Source organism: Gopherus flavomarginatus, chromosome 9 (assembly GCF_025201925.1).
Source record: "Gopherus flavomarginatus isolate rGopFla2 chromosome 9, rGopFla2.mat.asm, whole genome shotgun sequence".
Classification (NCBI taxonomy): domain Eukaryota; kingdom Metazoa; phylum Chordata; order Testudines; family Testudinidae; genus Gopherus; species Gopherus flavomarginatus.
Window position 1 is genome coordinate 50,083,373 of NC_066625.1, and position 14,375 is coordinate 50,097,747.

Here is a 14,375-nt window from a genome sequence, read left to right on the forward strand (position 1 = left end):
ATCAAAAGCTTTGCTAAAGTCAAGATATATCACATCCACCGCTTTCCCCAGATCCACAGAGCCAGTTATCTCATCACAGAAGGCAATTGGGTTGGTCAGGCATGACTTGTCCTTGGTGAATCCATATTGACTGTTCCTGATCACCTTCATCTCCTCCAAGTGCTTCAAAATGGATTCCTTGAGGACCTGCTCCACGATTTTGCCAGGGACTGAAGTGAGGCTAACCAGACTGTAGTTCCCCGGGTTCTCTTTCTTCCCTTTTTAAAATATGGGCACTATATTTGCCTTTTTCCAATCGTCCAGGACCTCCCCCATCGCCACGAATTTTCAAAGATAATGGCCAATGGCTCTGCAATCACATCAGCCAACTTCCTCAGCACCTTCAGATGCATTAGATCTGGACCCATGGACTTGTGTATGTCCAGCTTTTCTAAATAGTCTTTAACCTGTCCGTTCACCATTGAGGGCTGCTCACCTCCTCCCCATACTGTGTTGCCCAGGACAGCAGTGTGGGAGCTGACCTTGTCTGTGAAGACCGAGGCAAAAAAAGTATTGAGTACTTCAGCTTTTTCCATATCATCTGTCACTATGTTGCCTCCCCCATTCAGTAAGGGTCTCAGACTTTCCCTGACCTTCTTCTTGTTGCTAACATACCTGTAGAAACACTTCTTGTTACCCTTCACATCCCTTACTAGCTGCAACTCCAGTTGTGCCTTGGCCTTCCTGATTACACCCGTGCATGCTCTAGCAATATTTTTATACTCCTTCCTAGTCATCTAGGATTCCTCTGTCCAAATTTCCACTTCTTGTAAGCTTCCTCTTTGAGTTTTATCCCACAATCCTTTTTGGCTGCAGAGCATTATGAGGTCTGATGGATTGTGGGGAGATTTGTTAGCCCTTTAAAGGCTGAGAAACACTGGGCTGGAGGGCTGGGCTGTGGAGAAAGTTTTTCCCTAAAGATCCCCCCACCCTCCGCTAGGCAGGACTGGAGGGAGTGTGTTTCATGGTGTGCCCAAGAGACTTTGGCACAGGCTGATGGGGAATACAATAAGGCTTTTGTTGTCATCTCATTATGAATTTAGTGCTGCTGCAAGGTGCAGTTTGGCCCTCGAGGCAGAAATCTGCCCTTCCTCCACCCGGCAGGGACATCAAGAGCAGCAGCAGGGCCGGTGTCCCCCGGGCCTCCTCTCTGACTAGAGGGGCTGCTTTTGTAGGAGAGGTGGATGCAGGAGCTCACAGTGACTCAGCTCAGCACAGCCAGAGTTTGCCTCCCATCTTCCTCAGTCTGTGTCCTCAGGCCACATCCCTGGCCATATTGGAGAGATTAAGTTGGAGGGAGGGGACAATGTACAGGGATAGGCCAAGGAGGGAGAACACACCTTCTAATAGGATCTGAAAAGAGATGGAGTCAGGGAGGCTGACAATGACTGTTCAGTCCTGGCCCTGCCACCAAAGACTGCTGGTCACTATGGGCCTGAGGCCAGGTTTGCACCCTGGATGGACAGGTGAAAGGCTGCACATCCTGCTGTGCTGAGCCACCAATGTCCCTGGGTGCACTGTGGAGGTGCTGTGTGCAGGGGTTCCACCGTCTCCTCCCCTTTGTACCTCACTGCCCCACCTTGAGATGCAATGCACAGTCAGAGCCATGCTCCACCTGAGGTGCAGCTGGGTTTGATTTTCCTCAACTACAAAACAACGAGGACAATGATCAATTAAGTAATTGATTTGTATCACAGCAGCCCCCATTATTGGAGCCCACTGTGCTAGACACTGCACAAAAAGTGAGACATAGTCCTCCCCTGAGGAGTCTCCAATCTGAACACTCAAGGCAGACATGGAGTAGGAGGAGACACTGAGGCATCAAGCAGGGAAGTTACTTTCTCAGGGTCTGGCAGAGCCAGGACCAGACCCTGGCTCACCTGACTCCTGTTCATGCCCCTCTCTCACAGCAACAAAGGGTTACATTATAAAAAGAGAATTGTTTGAAACAAGATTGATGCTGATTTCTCTGCAGCTCACAATCATTCCATGCCAAAGACTGGAGCTAGGGACCAAATCCTCAACTGGCGTAAATCAGCAGAGTCCTATTGACTGATTTACACCAGCTGAGAATCTGGCTTTAGAATTATAAGTGTCCTTGCACAAAGAGACTCATCTCAAACCCCATTTAGCTACCCTCCTGCCCTTCGGACGTTTCCTTTCCCATCACTGCAGTTTCTGTATCCACTCTCCTTTCTTCTCAGCTTCCTCCTCCTGGAATGTCTCATCTTCCTTCTCTCCCTCCAATGCCCCTCTCCCCCACATTCAAATCAATAACAATCTCTTTCTCTGGATGGGAGGGCAGGATCAGGCCTAGGAGGTGCCTGGATTCAAATCTGGACTCTGCTGGCTCCATCCTAGGTTAATATATCTCAACCCTGACCTCTGGCAACCCGGCTATTCCAGACCTCGCCTCCCCCATAATATGATTGAACTTGGGACAGCAATACCCCGTTATTCCAGTCCTGGGTCCCCCCACAGCTTTCTCAATATATCTCAGTCCTGTCCTGTATCACTCCCTGCTACTCTCATTCTGTTGATTGAGAATCTCCTCATTTCACAAAGGCTACTGCACAGCCATCATCAGATGTCAGATCGCTGCCGACTTGCACTGGATCCAGACACGTGACCTAAAGCCGCAGCACATCAAAACCCCTTGCCAGCCCCCCGGGCTATCTAGTCTCTCTGGGAGTATGCACTGCTGAACGCTCTAGTGAGCTGCAGATTGAAGGCATTAATAAACAGACAATTATTCCAAATGTGCACAAACAAAGCTGGGATTTTGCAGAAAGCCCCGTGCAGCGAGATGGGGGAAGTCAATGCTCTCTGTGGGATGGAGTGGGAGGGGGTTATACAAAGCACATGGTCTCGGGAACCTACCAAATGTTCCACTGCAGAGACAACAGCTGATGAAAGTGCAGAACCCATCAGCCAAAGCAATTCCACGCAGTTGACCTCAGCCGATGAGCCTCACATGAGGCTGGCATGTGATCCTGCCGAGCTGGGTGGAGGAGAGCCTGAAGAGTCACTCACCATCACTATCCCCTCTCAGGACACATCTCCTGATAGCCTACAGTGAGCACTTGTCCAAGCAATCCCTAAGATTCTCAGGTGCAGAGGGCTCATTATGCTTGTGTCATTTGTTTCCGGCTTAGAGGCTTCCCAACAACACTTTTCCCTGTAATATGCCTGCAGTATTGCAGTGCACAGATAGCTCAGCGTAGGCAGCTGCTTCTGGTGGACACAAAATACCCAGTCAAGTTCTTCTGTTGTTTATAAAAGTGGAAAAGCTTGGGGTGGGTTTGCTGATTATCCTTTTCAATTGAATGGTCACTGGGACCCAAATGAGCCCTGGAGATCAGACCAGAGCCCTCTGTTTACAAAGCCAAACAGGTGCAGCCTAGACAGCAACAGTGCCAGCTATCCTGGACTGTCCGCCAATCTGCAGAGACTGCCTCTCAGTGGAGGAGCGCAGCTGAGTCCCCGTAGCCCATTCCATCCATGCGGAGAAGAGGCCCGACTCTGCTGATGGTGTCACCTGTCCACTGGGCAATGGACTGAAGCCTCCAACTCATTTCACCCAAATAGCCATCAGATGGGTACGACTTTCAGTTACTACCAGCCTGCGCTAGATTCAGGCCAGTGACCTAGTGGGGGAAAGGCCTACACCCCATCTGCACTGTCTCACCTAGACTCTAGCTGTGCAGTAATAACTAGGAAATGCCAGGTAGGCCCAAGCAGGGCAGTAGGCGCTTTGGCAATACCTGCGCTGTCATGGTTTTGATTTGTAATTGTAACACACACTGCTGGATAGGGCACTGGCACCAGGGACTGAACCTGGCACTTCTGAATCGAGCCGCATGAGCCCTGCGGCCCGAGCTAAAATGATCTACCTCTGTTAGCCAAGGCTGTAGCTGGCTCATCAGCTGCTATATATGGCCTACCCACCATTAGCGGGGATCAGAGTGCCAGTCTAAGTGGGTATGGGTGGCATAGTTATCAGGTGGGGCCTCCCAGGGTTAGACTAAGGGGTCCCAGGTCCAAGTCATGTACCTCAGCACAAACACCAACCGTGCCTCCTAGGGGATTGGAGTTAAGCCCTGGAACAAGCCCCACACTTAACAATAAATAACACATTTAACTAACCCCGGCAAAGTCAGGAGCAGACCCAGGCTAGGATCTCTAGCAGGGGTTGCACAGCCTCCCGTGCCTCCAGCACAGTCTGCAGCAAAACAGCTCTTCCCCCCACCACACCACACCACACCACAGACATGCACAGGCTCTCTGCCCTGTGCCAATGCACTCCCCCCTCCATGTGGGTTGTCCAACTTATCCATGTGCTCTGCTCTGCTGCTGGCATGTGATATGAGCTCTGAAAGGTGTGTCAGTTACCTGATCTCAGCTGGCCTGTCAGCTCCAGGCTCAGAGTTTACAAGAATTCCCTTTTGCCAGCAGCTGGCTCTCCTCCCAGCAACTTCCTCTCTGCCCTAGTTCTGGGCTCTTGCTTCTCCTTTGTTGCACAATCCAAGGGCAAAGCCACCCCTGGTGCTGGTTTTGGATTCGAAGCCTAACCCCTTCGTAGCAAGGTAATACAAGTGAGGGTATTGGATTTCCAAGCAGCAGCAGCCACCAATGAAATGTAATTCAAGAAAGGGAATAGGAGGGAAAGTGTGAATTAAATACAACCAAAAGGGAGCAAAGAAACAGCAGACCCGTAGATACTGACAGCCGAGGGTCTGGAATCAGTGCAGCTGTCAGTAGCAGGACTAGCAGCAACCTAGACAGACCATTTCTGACAGGTCCTTGGGGCCTTGGTGCAGAGAGACAAAGAAGCAGGTGGTGCAGAAGGGACAATGGAGCTGAATGACACTCAGTGGGCAGTGATGGTTGTGCAGTCTTCAGTTTGATTGCTTAGTTCTACAGCTGTGGGTACACGCATTGGATGCTGTGAATTGCATTTCAGCTCAAGGCAAGTATTGCTTTTTCATTATCTCTGAATAGCATTGCCAGGACAACCTTTGCTTAGAAACAGGTATTTGGTGCAGTAACCTGCAATATGCTGACAGAAGGAAGGAGTTGTGTGGGCAGAAGAAGAGAGCCGGATCTAGCCAAAATGGCTGTAGGATCAATACATCTTGCTTCCAATAACCAAATACAGGAGTTCTTCCTTGGTACTTTTAAAAGAATTTGTAGCAGGTTCTAGGGCACAGTTTCCAGGTCTGGCCAAGATTTTCAGAAGTGACCAGTGACTCAGTCTGAAGGCCCTGCTAGAGACACATTAAAGGGGATCTGATCTTCAGAAAGTGCTGAGCTCCCACCTGCTGAAAATTAGGCCCCTTTAAAGTGTGTCAAGTCAGACACCCAAAATCCCTGGTCACTTTCAAAAATCTTGGCTTAGGTATTTTGTGCTTGTTAGGGAGAAATTTATCAGCATGAAGCCTCTGCACCACTTACCCCTCCAAACCAGGCTTATGGGGACTTGAGGTGCACAGGCCTTGTGCAAACTCCCTGCTGAGCAGGGGACTATACCCCTTAGTGAAGATCATATAAAACAATGAGCATGTCTAGCATGTTTCATCAGTTGATCTCAAAGCACGTTGCAAAGAAGGCAGCATCATTATCCCCATTTCACAGATGGGAAAACTGAGGCACCAAGTGGGGATGTGCCTTGCGCAAGGTCACCCAGCAGGCCCATGGCACAGCCAAGACTAGAGCCCGGCTCTACTGAATACCAAGCTGACGCTCAGTCCAAGAGGCTACACTGGAGCATCAGACCCTAAATATCCAGAAACCTTGTACTTCGGAAACTCTCTACGTGGCTCATCTCACTGTCTTTCTTAGTGCTAGGGAACATTTTGTGAGTGCTCTCTCCTTGGTCATAGCCACCTTCAGGTGAAGATTTCCTTGCGCATTTGAGTGGAGGGATATGAGATCGTTTTTTTGCTTCCTTTTCCTCCCGTTGCATTTTTTTATGCTGAGCTACATTTATTCCTGCTCTTGTTGGAGCATGTTGGCTAATGAAGCCACTGCATTCCTGCCCAGACTAGGCACTTCAGCTCATAGAAATTGCACATGCATATAAATTCTATGGCTAGATTTCATCTGCTCATGAACACACTTTCCAGGACCATCACAGGGTCTGTGCTGGCTTCCACCAGTGCAGAAAACCAGCAGAGGACCTTATTGATAGAAAGTCCACAAAGGAGAGGTAACTGCACTAGGCAGCAGCTGCAACATCGTCTGGATGCCTACAAGTGGCCAGGGCTGCCCCAGAAAAGGTATTGGCTAGGAAGCGGGCAGTGGTGAGAGCATGTAGTGACTCAATGGCTGAGGAAAGATTGGTAAAAAGTGGAGCCCATAGAATGTCTCTGAAGAGCAACATTATTACTACCATCCTGGATAAAGAATCCCCTGCTAAAAAGCCCATCAGTAATGGGAAGACAGGGGTCAGATTCCATGGGCTGTTTGCATCCCCCAGCCAGTATCCTCAACACCTACATCCTACTCTGCTCCAGCCTCCAACCCACCGCTCCAGATCCCTAGTTCTCCCCCTTCCAAACAATCCTTCCAGGTAGCTCCCCTGCCATCGAGCCCCCCACTTCATTTACCTGCTGGGCCCTAATCCTTAAATCCACCCCTGCTTGCTATGCTGCAAAACCCCTCACCCAGAGCAACTGATGGTGGTCCTTCCTCTAGTCAGAGGGAGAGGACTGCCTCTTTCCCTGTTAACCAAGGTGGAAACATCCTCAGGAGCAGACAACCTATTTTGACATCAGAAACGGGGTGGTAAACAGGCCCAGTTCCTTTGCAATGTCTTGCCACTGTAACGCATGCGCATGCACCTATGTGGTGCTCTGTCCCCTCAGGGGCTGTTGGCCCACATACAGAGGTTGATAAGCTCACCCCAGGCTTGGCTAACAGAGCTGGCTCTTTTCTTTCAGGCAGCTCCAATCCTGCAGTTGCTGCCCCACCCCAGGGTGTGGTGTTACACCACAGTCTGCAGAGCTGACTCATTCGGTAACATTTCCCTTCCTCTGGAGGAAGGAGGCTTTAAACTTTCCTTCTGCGGCTAATTTCCCCATGGCTGCAAACAGCTTTTTCCATTTAGAATATCCTGTTCCAATAGAGGCCCTTTTGAATCCTCAGCAGGTGAATTTCATCTCTGTGCAGAAGGTCAGCACAAGGCCTAGGCGCTACCTGGACTAGGCATTGAGATGCTTTCTGCACATTCGCAGACAACAGGCTCTCACATGGGGTATGGGACGAGCATCAGTTTGCCCGCTGGCGTATTTTGTTAGGACAATGTTCATGCTCTCAGTGGTTGTGCTGGTATCATTTTTCAGAAACTGCATATTGTTGCATGGTTTAGTATCATCATTGTCATATTTATTTATGGAGGCTCCTACGCAAGAATGGTATATCTCTATTATACAACACGCCGAGGCTGGAAATGTACCTTCTGCTTTATAGAGAAGAGACAAGCTCCCGGCCCAACAGGCTTTCAGTCTAAGGCAAGTACCGCAGGTATGCAGACTGTTGATGATGGACTGAAAGACTGAACTGTTGTCCTATGTCTTTTCTTTGGGGTGTGCTTTGTCTTATCTGGCCCCTGTTACCAACTGCCTCACAATCTTTAATGTATTTAAATTCACAACCCCCCTGCAAGGTAGGTAAATACTATTACCCCCCAGGCACTGAAAGATTATGTGACTTCAAGGCCACCCCTTAAGTCTGTGGTTCCTCCTGAACCCAGCAATTGTTTTAAGCCACAGCCTAACTCTTGCTTTAGCACCTGCCCTCCCAAAGGCAAGGCTGGAAGTCTCCTTCAGTAATGGGACTAACGCCTCCTCATTTGATTTTACCATCCAACAAAGGCATGGCTTCAAACTACAAATCCTAACCCAAAGCTCCCCCAAAACTTCCACGGTGAGTGACCCTGACCAAGCAGAGATGACACAGCCCTTTCCCTACCAGTCACAGTTCTGCCACTGAGGGAACAGACAACCTAGCCCTGATCTGAGAAACCTTCTTGCCAAAGCAATTAAAAAATCTTCAGGTCATGAAAGGCTGCACTGTGCTGCCAGTGGGTATCACCAGACTGCATCCAACCTGAGAGCACTGCACTGGCTGGAGTGCTGCACCTCCCGAACAGCAGCCCCATCAAATGTCACATTCTCTGTGGTGCAATCAGTCAGGCTTGGACTCTAGCCATCTTGTCTGACTGTTCAACTGTCACAGGCTGTCAGTACAGCACAGCAACCTGTGAGAAAGAAGCAGGGGCAGATGGGTCGACAGTTGATGACAAAAGATGACTCATCTGTCCTTTCAGACGATTGATGGAGTTGGTCTGCCACTTGCTCACTGTTCATCCTGTGAGCTATCTGAAACTGTGTGTAAGAAACCATTTGTTTTCTTGTAACCAGGAAGATCACTGGACACTACTTCACTCTGTCTCTGCTTTTCATATAGGGCCTATCACAATGACATATAAGGGCTGTGAAAGGCTATGGACATGTGCAATCTTATGGGCAGGGACCTGGCTTCTGTTAGTACCTGTCTGGAAAGTGCAGACCACACTACTGGGGTTATAGAAATGAAATGTGATTAACTGTATCAGGACTCACCCCAACCCTACACATGCAAAACGCAACAGTCTCCTGCATTGCTTACCACCCTCCCATCCCAGGCAATGCTACTGATAATGCGATCTACCGTTCCAGAAGACTTTCCCTTACTTCTCCAACATACTGAAAAGCAATGAGTTCCCCACCTTCACCAAACACACACTACAGCACAAAACATTAACTGCAATCTACCACATTCTTACATCAATGGATTAGCACATCCGACTGTCACAAATTCCATTAATTCAGGAAGTTATTCTGCCCTCACTTTACTGAGGTTGATGTTAAAGTTTTGGTTTAGAGAGTGAGTTTGATGAGCCCTTAATCCTCCCTTTAGCTTAGCTGAAAAAGACTGTTCTTGTAAAAATGCTTAAAATATTGCAGTAGCGGGGGAAGTATTCTGATTGAGGCAGCTGTGCCCATTGGTCGGCTGTGAGCTCTGGGTGACAGGAGAGTGCCCACACAGCCAGGGGATGGTGCTGTTATCTTTAAGATTAAAGCAGGTACAGGTTTAGTTTGTGTCAATATCTGGCAGCAGAGATAAACCCTGCCATCTGTGTAAAATACCATGGACCCTGTCTGTTGGTAAAGAGCTGGGACCAGAAGGAAGGCTGAGGATGGGTCTAATCAGTGATAAGATGCTAGCATGAGCTACTTTCTAAATCTTCCCCTCCTGTCTCTCTCTTAGGCCTGGTCTACACTACGCTGTTAAACCGATTTTAACAGCGTTAAATCGATTTAATGCTGCACCCGTCCACACTACACTGCTCTTTATATCGATTTAAAGGGCTCTTTAAATCGATTTCTGTACTCCTACAAAACGAGAGGAGTAACGCTAAAATCGATATTACTATATCGATTTAGGGTTAGTGTGGATGCAAATCGACGTTATTGGCCTCATTCTTTTACAGTAGCTACCCACAGTGCACCGCTCCAGAAATCGACGCTAGCCTCGGACCACGGACGCACACCGCCGAATTAATGTGCCTAGTGTGGACGCGCACAATCGACTTTATAATATCTGTTTAATAAAACCGATTTAAGTTAGTTCGAAATTATCCTGTAGTGTAGACGTACCCTTACTCCTCCACTCATCCTCTCCTACTCTGCCCTCCAGTGTCTTTCCCCTCTCCAGCCATGGGGATGGATAATTCTCTTGTGGAGCGGAGGCAGGTGGGGACTTCAGTCAGAGCATCAATTCTTTTCCTGACAAGTACTGCTGCCGCTCCACCTGCTGCAGGAAAGCTGGGAGACCCACAAACTCCCCAGCCAGGCCAGGCTCCTCCTGCAGATCCCACTTCACATTCCTCTGCCTGGAGAGTCCTCATTTCGCCAGCCAGGGAAGAGATGGCAGGAGAGCGAGCCCTCAGGGAAAGGCTCCCCCAAGTCAAGGAAAGAGAGAGAACCATAAAAGGGGCCCTCCATTGGCTTTTAATAGAGCAAGAGAGACTGTGCACTTGTGTACTTTAATCCCTGCACATCAAACAATGGTGGAGTAAACTCCACATAGCGGAAGCACCTTTCTGATCTCCCTTCCTGGTGGTTGGCTCTTGCTCTATAGAACAAGGGTTAACATCTCTTATCCATTTTTATGCTATCTAACGTAACTGCAGATGTTGTCAACATTGTAGTCTGAGGGATACCAGAATGAAAGGGGCAAGGCCACAGAGTCTTAAGGAGCTAGCCAGACCCTGACTCCCAACCATCCCAATAAAGAAACATTTTGTCTCACTTTTCAGTCTCCCAGCCTCTCACAAACTGCGCCCAGCTGTAACCAACCAACCAGCTGCTGGGGGAAGGAAAGAATATTAACATAATCATATACATTTCTACATAACAAAATCATATGAATCGTATAAATCAAGTTTTTTGATTGCTACCAAGTTCTTGGCTTCCCTGAAATCTTGTAGCAGTGAGTTCCACTGACTACTTATCTATTATATGAAAAACTATTCCTTTCTCTCAGTTTTAAATATGTTGGTATTTCATTAGAGAGCCTTTTCTTCTTGTGTTATGAGGAAGAGGAATTAGAAGCACCCGATTCAAACTTTTGTGTACCATTCATCAGTCTCTATACTTTTGCCAGGTGCCTTTTTGCACCAACAGACTGAGACATAAGCCTTCTGTTCGACATGGAGTGAGGTTCAGGGCTCCTAGTCTCCTAGGGCTTGATTATTTCTGACCAATAAAGATTTATGGCTTAGGACACAGAGTCCACAGGGACTCACAGTAAAAGGTTTAGGTCAAGCCTTTCAAAAATAAGAGCCTAACGTTTCCAAATCCGTGTTCAGGTTCCTAAATAAGTGGCCTGATTTTAAAAAGTGCTGAGTGCCTAGCAGCTACCATTGAAATCAATAGCTGCTCAGCATTTTTGAAAATCAGAGCATTTATTTAGCTAACATTAGACTCCTATTTTTTAAAATATCAACGCAAGTCCTCAGTTTATGAACACAACTGGATAACCCCAAGAAAGCAGGAACTAGGAGGCAGTTAAATCACTGGTCTAGGACTGAGGAGATCTGATAACTATTCCTGATTCTGCCAATGGCCCGCTCGGTGATCTTGGGCATGTCACTTAACTGCTCCATGCCTCAATTTCCCCATCTGTAAAATGGAGATAATGATAGTGCCCCCACTTTGTGAAGCACTTTGAGATCTACTGATGTAAGGTGCTATATGATAGCTAGGTAAAATAGTTGATTTAAAAAATAATAATACCTAGAGCACTTTTTATCTATTGGTACCATTATCCACATTTTTCAGATGGGGAAACAGAGGAAGGAATTTACCCAAGGTCACCCAGCACGTGTCGCTTTCATTTGTCTAATGAGAAACCTATGCTGCCCCAGGTGCTTTGTGGTCTAGAATCCCTGAGTTGGGGGGTGACTCATGTCAGGTCTTAACCGGACATATGGGTTTATACTGTGAGAAAAAATAAGCCATCTCTTCTTGCTCTCATAATGTGTCTCACTGTGATATTCAGAGATCCCAGCCCAATGAATATGTGGTGATATGATGAATAGGAGCTGTTTGCTGTAGCAAGAGGGTGTGCTGCATTACTCAGCGTGGTTTGTGAATTATTTCCAGCTCAGGGAAAAGACAATATGACCTTGAAACCAGAGCAGATGAGTGCTGCTGGGTGCTCCATCACTGCAAACTCATCCTCTGAGTCTGCTGGTCAGAGAGACACACATTCTTGCTGATACCAGCCATTATCAGGGCTAGCCTCACACCTGCAGGACCCCAAGCTCTTAGGACAAGGGGAAACTGGGGGCTTCCCCTGGTAGTCTCAGCAACCCAGAGCCCAATTCCCCACTCTTTACGCTTTGGAGAACCCTCCAAGGCAGCTCTTGGCTCAGCTGCCTGACTTTTGGAGCCTCCTGTAACCACCTAGGGGGAGGGAATCTGACCATGGGGGCCTCAAGCAGTCATTTGTCACGCTTGGGTTTCAGCTTCCTCCCTCCTCCCTTTGTCACTGGATCCATTCTTTTGCTGGCAGCTTCCCAGCTGGGATCTCAATGGTAATTTGGTGCTAACAATAAGCTCTCTAGGAGCCCTCATTAAAAAAGGGGAAGGAAAAATTCACAGCTGGGGAAAAGCAACAATGGGGAACAGAAAGATCTTGGTAAATGGTTTCCAGGGCCCTGAGAGAGGGGGAAGGGCAGTGGGTATTCAGGAGAGGCTTCCAGCTGTGATGCAGGGCAGCCTGGCCTCTGAGCAGGCACATGGGGGACGAGTAACGGGGTGCTGCCCGTTAGAAGCACTGCAGCATGGGCAATGAGGCCCAGCACCGAGACTACGGGAGCCCAGGCCCTAGCGGAATAGAGGGTCCTACGTGGAGCTCTCTCTTGTCTGGCACACGCCGTGAGAAGAGATGCTGCTGCTGCTGCAGTGGAAGGAGAAGGGAAAGGGAAGGAAGTTGTGGCCCATTTAAGAGACAGTGATGCTGAACGGGGAGCTAAGGGCCCTTTAACAGATGTTACAGCGGGGGGGGATGAGGGCTGCAGTCCTCTTCAGAGCTCCTGCTGCATGGGGGTTTTAAGGGACGCGGCCCCTTTAAGAGATGGTACGGCTGCATGGGGGAGGTAAGGAATACGGCCCCTTTAATTGCAGCCACCGCTGCCCCTATCACTCGCAGGCCGCGTGCCGAGCGCCTTGGGCGCCTCCCCATTGGCCGATTATTCACGTGATATCACATTGCTGCCCTACCGCAGCTTGTGCGTCCGCTGGTGAAAAGAATCCGTCCGCCCCGCCTCCCCGCGTGATACTGGGGCGGGCGGCGGAGGGATCTATAGGGCGGCTGAATTCACCTAGAGGAGCGGCGCGGGAGGTCACAGAGGAGCTGAAGCTTTCGGGGAGGACGGACGCGGTGAGGAACAGTAGGTAGCCAGGCGTGGGGAGGTCAGCGCGGTGCCGCCACCCCCCGGGGCGGAGCGGGTCCTTCCCAGGGAGCCTCCGTCCTCCCGCGCTGCCCGCCGGCCCTGTGCGGAGGCGGGGTGCCGGCTGGTGGGCGGCGCGGCCCCTCTACCGAGGCCGAAGGGGCTGCGCTGTTGGTGGGTCGGGGATGCTCTGGGGTGGGGGCGCCGCAGCTCGCCCCTCCTCCGCGGAGCGCGCGGCCTCGCGCAGAGCGACTCTGCGTCCGTGGCGCGCGGGGGCACGTGCGTGGTCCGAGCTCCAGCTGCCCCCTCGAGAGCACGTGGGGTGCGGCTGGAGCGTTACTGTGGCCCCTGCAGCCTCGTAGCGCCGGCCTGTAGTCACAGACAGGGGCGGGGCTGCAGCCGTGTAGCGCTGGCCTGTTACAGACGGGGAATGGGAGGGGAGGGCTGCAGCCCCGTAGCGCTGGTTTGTCGTTACAGACGGAATGGGGGGTGGGGAGGCGCTGCAGCCCCGTAGCGCCGGCCTATTGTTACAGACGGGGGCTCCCAGAGCCAGATGAGACCATCTACCTCACTAACATAATAAAGAGCTGCGTCCCGAGGCGGGACAAGCACAACTTCAGTTGTCAGATTCTTGCTTGTGTAATTCTGTAAAATATGACCTATAGAAAAATGCAATTTTACTCTTAAAGGCTCTGGTGAAACTCAGTCCTTTTAACCTTCCCTGCTTCAGTGTTACAGGGGAGTCCACCGGGGTGACAGTAGAGGAGGAAAGGCAGACTAACGTTTGGTGGAAAGTGAGGCAATTAAGTACCTTTCAAACCATTTTAACTCGAAGTTTAAACCTTGTTCTTGTTCTGTCCCTTCATCCTGTGTTTGAGATGTCCTCATTCTACAGTGAGCTCTTAAACTAGGTTAGCTCTCCCTAGGTCAGCCTTTGAATGGCTCTTGTAGCATTGGTTAGTCTTGTGAGACAGGGATCATGTTGCATTGCATACCAAGCCTGGTCAAATGTGATCTGATTGCCAATAGAAAAGGCTGTTTCAGCTACTGCAGTCCTGTAATGATTTGCATTTCAGATCTGATGCCGTTTTGTGTGATTGCAAGGGAGGATCTCTGTAAAACATACTGCTATTAAGTTAAAACTGTGAGGCCAGTGTAAGAGGGTGATTGAATTCATCATTAGAGGTGCTAGATCAGTAGTTCTCAAACTTTTGTACTGCTGACCCATTTCACATAGCAAGCCTCTGAGTGTGATTCCCCCTTTGTAAATTAAAAACTTAAATATATTTAACACCATTATAAATTATGGAGGCAAAGCGGGGTTTGGGATGGA

General features: G+C 49.4%; 1 protein-coding gene across 3 annotated transcripts in view; it reads left to right on the forward strand.

Moving 5' to 3' along the window:
- Positions 1-12,912: 12,912 nt before the first annotated feature.
- Positions 12,913-14,375, forward strand: part of PKM (pyruvate kinase M1/2) — a 39,160-nt gene continuing 37,697 nt past the window's right edge. Inside the window, exon 1 of one of the 3 annotated variants that reach the window (XM_050968296.1) lies at positions 12,913-13,032. The gene's annotated coding sequence lies outside the window, so the exon portion shown is untranslated. Of the gene's footprint in view, positions 13,043-14,375 lie in introns of all 3 variants that reach the window. The other 2 variants (XM_050968297.1, XM_050968294.1) reach the window with 2 other exon arrangements.